This window comes from Rhopilema esculentum, chromosome 4, assembly GCF_057945365.1.
Source record: "Rhopilema esculentum isolate cy_ngs chromosome 4, ASM5794536v1, whole genome shotgun sequence".
NCBI classification, from domain to species: Eukaryota; Metazoa; Cnidaria; class Scyphozoa; order Rhizostomeae; family Rhizostomatidae; genus Rhopilema; species Rhopilema esculentum.
The window spans coordinates 208,968-217,500 of record NC_142818.1 but is presented as its reverse complement, the minus strand read 5'-3'; the positions used below and the strand labels follow the sequence as shown (position 1 = coordinate 217,500).

At 36.3% G+C, this 8,533-nt stretch overlaps 1 protein-coding gene across 1 annotated transcript in view; it reads right to left on the bottom strand.

The window, feature by feature from the left end:
- The window catches only part of LOC135690633 (PI-PLC X domain-containing protein 3), a 10,665-nt gene extending 10,427 nt beyond the window's left edge, over positions 1-238 (bottom strand). Inside the window, exon 1 of the mRNA XM_065208237.2 lies at positions 1-238. This exon is cut by the window's left edge and continues 1,950 nt beyond it. The gene's annotated coding sequence lies outside the window, so the exon portion shown is untranslated.
- Positions 239-8,533: the final 8,295 nt, after the last annotated feature.

Genomic DNA, 8,533 nt, shown 5'->3' with positions numbered 1-8,533 from the left:
ACTGTTTATAGGTAAAATCTAAGTAAAATCTACAACGTTCCGTGTGAGTACCTAAATAAAGATGTTTGGCTGACTCCGAAAACAAGGCTTTAGAGGTAACAAAAAAGTAATTTTCAAAATGGGGCTAAAAACGGCAACTTTAAAAAATTAGTTTCAAGATAGTTGCAATAACATGAACCAGACAACACTGGTGAACACTGCTAGAATAATACCAACGACGGCTGCTAAGTATAGTTCATTCATGCTTAGGTTTGATACCATTTGCTAAATCTTCAGTGACTGCCATTTCATTGCTCGTGATTCTTAAACTATCCAGGAACTCTGTGACATACTCTTGATAAAATCCAGCCATGCACCAAAGTGGGGCGTAGTCTAGTGTTATGAGCCCCATAAAATCGTAATCTTTGTGCGTGTAATCCCATGGACAAGCTGCAAACTGCTTTAGTAAAAGTCCAGTGTTGAATTCCCAAAAGAAAGCTATTGCAGCGTAAGCAATCCCACGCAGAAGAAAATTGAGCTTGCCTAAGGACCACCTTCTGTAGATATACTCAACGACGAGGCTCCCTGTTCCATAGATAAAGAACGCCCAAATGGAAGAATGGCCTTTCAAAGAAAAGTCTCGCTCCACTAGCATGCTGTCGTGTAAGCTCGTAAAAACAATTTCATCTAGCAGGCCATGAAGACCGTAAAAGAGAAAACGATGAAATTGGCTTAGTTTCATCGCCATGCTTTGTAACAGTGTCACCTGCACTGCAGCGAGTTGGTGACCAGTCAGGTTTAAAGTTGCAACACTCTCAATAGTAATCAACTGAAGCGACAAATTCTTTTGAATGATGCCACCACGCAATATAGTCTTACTCAACCTTGTTGGGATTGTTGTGGCTGGAGGTCTTGAACCCAGGTGTCGCTATCTCTGTCTTTTGTTTTTTTTATGTGAGAGTTTAAGTTCTGCGAATGTAGATAAGCTCGATAAAAACAGCTATAAAACACAAAGAAATGATTCAAAACAGAACATAAATAGAGGAAAACATTAATGATGTGATAACATGTCATGAAACATATATGCATTTGCAAAGTAGCGATAAATTTAACGAGAACTGGCATTGAAAACCAGTAAAAGGGTTTTGTTGATGTACAATCTCAACTGAATTGAGGATTTTACTTATTTTTAAATCTGATGGAAACTTAACTGTTTCATGAATTAAATTTCTTAAACAAAAGGTTAATTCTCTAGAATATAAGGTCAGTGTTTCTAAAGATACCAGATATTCTATAATTTTCGAAAGTGGTTTTTAAAAGTCAAATCAAATGGCTGAGACTGCCAATTCCCAATTTATTGGACAAACTTGATTTTTCAATTTTTAGCAAGAAACCTCCCTATGCTCATTGAGCACTAAAAATAGTCAAATAAACGCAAGGATTGATATCAAATTACTTATATCTATCATATTTCTCCATTTTGGTATAAAAAATTTTTGGTCTGCATGCTCTCCTGCACCCTTAGCTGGGAACATTCAAGGTGTTCCGAGAAATATAAAGATCTCTTGTGACAATAAGTTCTTGAAATGATCATTTTGTATAATCTTGCTGGTCTAACTTACTCAGCAATTGAATATCTAATGAATTGGTTTAAGGGACTAGTCGAAATTCATGCCAATCATGAGGCTTGAAGATTGTTTGATACAATCAAAAAGCCTTCAAAAATCCCTTAGGTAACTGTATTTTATTTTGTGATAATTCGATTAACAACAGCATCATAAAAAAGATGATTTGCTAATGTAATTTTTTTTTACAGTTGCTGCCATTTTTTAGCAATGATATGACTATGCTCATTAAATAAACTAATTTGTCCCAAAATTACTCTTCAAAGCTCATACAGATTGAAATTTTTTACTGGCAGTAGCTCAAAGATGCTTTTATCATTAGTCTTATGTAGAGACAACCAGAGATGGATTCTGACCAAGGAAAGTGATGGAAAATTAAGTTTTGCCTCCATGGTTAAAAAAGTTTTGATGTCAGCCTTTGCTTGTGATAAGTAGTGTAAAATAAATTCATATAAATATAACACTTATTTGATTGCTCCATCACACTCTGTTTTCTTTATTTCTGTTCATTTCCTTCCTAGTCAGAGGCATAGCTAACAGGGTGTGTAGAGGGTGTGACACCACCACCCCCAATTCTTCATGAGCTTGTCAGTGAATTTTTAGTTGGTGCAAAAATTCCCTGGTTTGTCAGTTAAATTGTTTATCATTAGGTGAAATAGCACCTAAATTTTCTTGATCTATGTCTTTGTCAGTAAATTTTACTACTCCACCTCTTAGTCTGGAAGGTCAAGCTACGCCACTTCTCCTAGCCCAATAAAACCCTTAATATTTTTCCTTAATATTTTGATTGATAGGTCCCTCGTATGTATCCTTGCTTTTATTGCTCTGTTGTGATTTTGAAGGTTCATTTGATTTTTATAATACCAGTAATTAAAACACGCTGAGAAAGACCTTGTATAATACCCTTTGTCGCCAGTGTGGAGGGCAGTTTCTCTAGCTATGGTGCTCAAGAATATATCTAAGTACCAGCAGCAAACAATGTCAATGAGTCATTTTTATTTACCAAGAAGTTTGAAAATTGGCTAACATAGCATGCAAAATAATATAAACTTCATTGTTTTAAAGGGAATTTATTTCTAAGAGGGCTTCATACTATATTAAATGGCCCATTTAGAGGGTAAAGTCACACCTTCGATGTAAAGAACAGGACAGTTCTAAGTTGAAATTCCAAAATTAATGATTTGTCAGTTTTTTATCAATCAAAAGTTTGAAAACAGCAAGGTTAATCATGACACTATGGCATTTGTAGCGAGGAAAGACGCAGGGTCACCGAGTCCTCACTACAAATGCCACTTACAATGTTCTGAGAAATAAGAACGGTAAATTAACCAACAAAAGATAAGGGTAAAATACATATACACCCTAAATCAAGACAAAGAAGAAAATAATTAGAAAAAAAACAAAAAAAACAAAGAAAAGGAGGAAAAAGAGGGGTTAGGCTGCTGTTTTTCCAGAAAGTTTAATTGAGGCGTCCAGTAGTTTTAATGAAAGAAATAGTTGCTTCTAGGATGATTCTGTTTGCAAAGGTGCTTCCATTTGGGTTCCCATATAACAACAACTGGCAAAGATCCTTTGAGTTCATGCTAGCAACATCATATCAGACATCTGAGACTTGACTAAGGAGATCTTGGCGCTGAGCTGTAAACTGGGGGCAGTGCAGGATGTAATGCTCATTATCTTTCTTTCCTGTACCACAAATACAAACTGGACTCAAGCAGTCAAAATCATACTGAAATCTGTGTTCATTCAGTGGACTGAAACTAACTCGAAGCCTTGTTAGTAGCTTGACACCCAAAATATCATAGATGTTGTTAACAAGGTTTTTCACAGGTCTCATGATTTGAAGCAATTTGCTCTTGTAAACTGTGTCTGCTTAGTCTGGCAAGAGGCAACGATTCGTAGGTCAACTGTAGGAGGTTTCGGTCAAATATTTTCTTTGCTAACTTTACCTAGGCTGTTTTTGTTTAGTGGGCAATGTGAAACTATTATGCAAACAGCCTCTGATGCGGAATTTACCCAATTGATATCTATTTTATTAATTCATGAATAAATAAATTTTGTGAAGCCTTGAAAGAGTCTTCTGGATAAAGTTTAAAGGTGGAACATAAATTATAATTCTTGATCAAATGTTAAGATTTGGAGCAATAGTTTGAGCAATATTTGGTGAAGTTTTTCAAAAGTCAGTTGTCTTTGCTTTGCTTGCAACAATATTGATATCAAAATTACCAATTATGTCTCTACTCGTAAATTGAATTCATAAAAAAATTTATAATCATTCAATATAAACCCATTTTGTTCATATTCACTACCTTTTCACTTATTATTAATTTATGTTTTGTAACAAAAAAATGTTTTCAGAAGCTTCAAAGTTCACAATTCTTCAACAAAAATTGCTATTCAGTTACAACTTAAGCGAAGAAAATAGCACATTTGTGCCTTCAACCTAAATAAACGAGTTGAAGATGCAAACGAACCAGCAACATGAAAAGGGCTGATAACTTGGTATAAATTTATAAGTTTATGGTTATGGTTATAAAAATGTAAGTTTTGGCTATAAATTTAGAATTGATCTTGCATATAATGAATTGATCTTGTCGTGTAGAGCATTGCATACATGACAGGGACCACGGGGCATGAAAAGGCAGTAAAGCCATGGGCAGGGCTGAACTATGACAAACTATGATGCGTTGCCCAGCTGTTCTTCTACGTACCTTCGTGAAGTGAAAAATAACACAGAAAAAATTATTCATTCTTAGCACAATAGACGAGTGGAAGTTGGTATGATTTCATTTCGATGTAAAAGACAAAAGGTTAAAAGGTTTAAGCTTCAGATAAAAATCGACATACCGGTTTTTGCTGAATTTGTACCAAGCCAACCAAAGAAACAGTAACGGTCAATCACAAACAAACCTCTCTTTAACTATGGTAGCCTCGCCAAATCTTCTGCAACATTTGCAACTCTAGCTGATTGCTCTAGCTCTTGCGACAAATGATGCAGGTGAGGAAGACTTGGAAAGAGGGGGGGGGGTGGGGGGTGGGGTTGGGAGTGAAAATATTAAAGGACACTGGAGACTCACACTTAATTAGGGTCCATGCAAGTAGGATAAATTATAGTTCAGACTGACTGCGCCTAATTAATTTTTTCTGGATTGTTCTTAGTCTGCTCTTAAATTATTAGGGTGTAAGGTGTAAAAGCAGTGCAATTGCTAGCTAGCTCTGATGTTAAGGCCTCAATTGCCAACAAGATGAGTGAGACAAAGCGAGAAAGCTATCCTTTACTTGCTGAATAGTTTGGAAACTCACTAAAAAGCACCCCATAGATGGCAAAAGCCCATCTTTTTTAGATGACATGTTTCGATGGGATTTCACAAAATTGTATTTTTAACTTTTGACCAACTTTGAGGCTCGTATTCTAATAAAATTATCCTTATAAAAATTTATTCAATGACAATATACTAAAAATAATGCAATACTGATTAAGCAGGAACTACAAAAAAGAAGGGCTGTGGTACGGTGCTCGAACGTTGGAAGGATATTTTCCGGGAAAATTCGGATGGACCATTTTCTTTAAAAGACCCGAAAACCATAGTTTAAAAGGACTGATTGTACAGTCATCAATAGTCATCAGTGCTGCTAAAAATTATTTGAAAATTTTATGTTATATTTAGGGGTTCGTGAGATTAGCTGCAGGAGAAAACTTCTTACTAGAACAAGGTAGTTTGGCGTAACTTTATGTTCTTGTTTTTGGATAATTAGCGTATTTTTTATGTTGACATTTTCCAATTACATGCTATAAATAGTTCTGCTTGACGTTTAGAGGCAATGATGATTTGCGATAAAATCTACTCTGCTTCTTTAAAAAGAGGTTTGGAAAATAGGAACTCTTTCAAAAGTGATATGAAAAGTAACACCGTAATCAGCTGCTCCCTTCCATTCACTTCAATTCTTTGAGAACAGGTGAACTAGTCATAAAAACAGACTAGAGCTTATTTGGATTAGCATTCCATGTTTGAGTTCTGATATCTCAGGCTTCCCGATATACCTATGGGTCCCAATCTACTAAATTCATCATACATCGTAAGAAACTGGATAACCCAAGCCATGCAACCCAGAAAATAACAAGCTTTATGACCCAAGAACAATCTGAATAACAAGAGGAACAGCTAAAGAACAAGTTAAATGTCCTTAGAACAAGCTGTAGAACCCATGAACAAAAGGAATATCCCTAAAGCAAGCTGAACGACCCAAGAACAAGCTCAACATCTCGGAGCAAAAATAAAAGACAATCTCCACATCCCTAGAACAAAAGGTATGACCTAAAAACAAGCTAAACGACCAAAGAACAAGCTGAGCATTCCGTAAACAAGAAAAAGGCCTCAAGAACGAACTGAACGATCCAAGAACAAAAGGAGCAACTAAAGGCTGATTTCCACGAGGCGAATTTCGCAGCGAATTCACGGCGAAATCGCTGATGAAGGCAGCAAAGCATGCGCAGTTTTGATTTTTGATTTCGCAGCGAATTCGCAAGAAAGTAGAAAAGAGTTCTACTTTTTCTCGGCGAAATATTTCGCAGCGCCTAATAACCAGTCAAAGCATGGTAAATTTGCTTGATTTGTAAGAAAATAACCTTGGAACATTCGTCATGCGTGCAGTTCTTAAAATAGGCGCCTTAAAGTTGAGTTTTGGAGGAAATTATTATATAATTTCGCAGCGAATTCGCAGTCTCGTGGAAATCAAAGAAAATTTCGAAGCGAATTCGCTGCGAATTTCGCCTCGTGGAAATCAGCCTTAAAGAACAAGCTAAACATCATAGTACAAGCTGTAGAACTCAAGAACAAAAGGAATGACCCAAAAACAAGCTGAACGACCCAAGATAAAACAACTTAAGAGCAAGCTGTTCAACCAATAGCAAGAGGAATGACCCAAGAGCAAGCTAAATGAACTTTTTTATAAAGATACCTTATTTTTTTTCAACTGTGAATTTCATAATTTTCTTTAATTTGAGCTTAAGAATATTCTTGATCTATTCTTGAACGATACAGGGTTTAAATTTGCCTGATGATGTAGAACAGAACAGAACAGAACAGAACAGAACAGAACAGAACAGAACAGAACAGAACAGAACAGAACAGAACAGAACAGAACAGAACAGAACAGAACAGAACAGAACAGAACAGAACAGAACAGAACAGAACAGAACAGAACAGAACAGAACAGAACAGAACAGAACAGAACAGAACAGAACAGAACAGAACAGAACAGAACAGAACAGAACAGAACAGAACAGAACAGAACAGAACAGAACAGAACAGAACAGAACAGAACAGAACAGAACAGAACAGAACAGAACAGAACAGAACAGAACAGAACAGAACAGAACAGAACAGAACAGAACAGAACAGAACAGAACAGAACAGAACAGAACAGAACAGAACAGAACAGAACAGAACAGAACAGAACAGAACAGAACAGAACAGAACAGAACAGAACAGAACAGAACAGAACAGAACAGAACAGAACAGAACAGAACAGAACAGAACAGAACAGAACAGAACAGAACAGAACAGAACAGAACAGAACAGAACAGAACAGAACAGAACAGAACAGAACAGAACAGAACAGAACAGAACAGAACAGAACAGAACAGAACAGAACAGAACAGAACAGAACAGAACAGAACAGAACAGAACAGAACAGAACAGAACAGAACAGAACAGAACAGAACAGAACAGAACAGAACAGAACAGAACAGAACAGAACAGAACAGAACAGAACAGAACAGAACAGAACAGAACAGAACAGAACAGAACAGAACAGAACAGAACAGAACAGAACAGAACAGAACAGAACAGAACAGAACAGAACAGAACAGAACAGAACAGAACAGAACAGAACAGAACAGAACAGAACAGAACAGAACAGAACAGAACAGAACAGAACAGAACAGAACAGAACAGAACAGAACAGAACAGAACAGAACAGAACAGAACAGAACAGAACAGAACAGAACAGAACAGAACAGAACAGAACAGAACAGAACAGAACAGAACAGAACAGAACAGAACAGAACAGAACAGAACAGAACAGAACAGAACAGAACAGAACAGAACAGAACAGAACAGAACAGAACAGAACAGAACAGAACAGAACAGAACAGAACAGAACAGAACAGAACAGAACAGAACAGAACAGAACAGAACAGAACAGAACAGAACAGAACAGAACAGAACAGAACAGAACAGAACAGAACAGAACAGAACAGAACAGAACAGAACAGAACAGAACAGAACAGAACAGAACAGAACAGAACAGAACAGAACAGAACAGAACAGAACAGAACAGAACAGAACAGAACAGAACAGAACAGAACAGAACAGAACAGAACAGAACAGAACAGAACAGAACAGAACAGAACAGAACAGAACAGAACAGAACAGAACAGAACAGAACAGAACAGAACAGAACAGAACAGAACAGAACAGAACAGAACAGAACAGAACAGAACAGAACAGAACAGAACAGAACAGAACAGAACAGAACAGATTTATTCATCTCTAGCAAAACCATTTGGTTTCTCTGGACAAAATAATAATTTTTAGGCCACGCCCCTTGATAAAAAACTATTCGCTGAAATCATGTAGAAGTAATCATCGTTTGAATCATAATTTCGATATTTTAATATTACCTACACGTTTTCCAAAGCTAATTTATAATTTATTGTTGAATAAAGCACGTACCCATAGCTAAGCATTGAGAGTTGCTTGTAATAGTTTTCTTTTAACAGTCTTTGGTAAAACGTGTTTTTATTGTTAAACAGAAAGACATTTTTCTTTGTTCTTGTTATCATTCCTCAGAAGATGAGATTGGTCTTCTTGATGCATCCAGTCCAGATGTCTTATAGTTTCAATGAGCGACACATTTTATTTTTT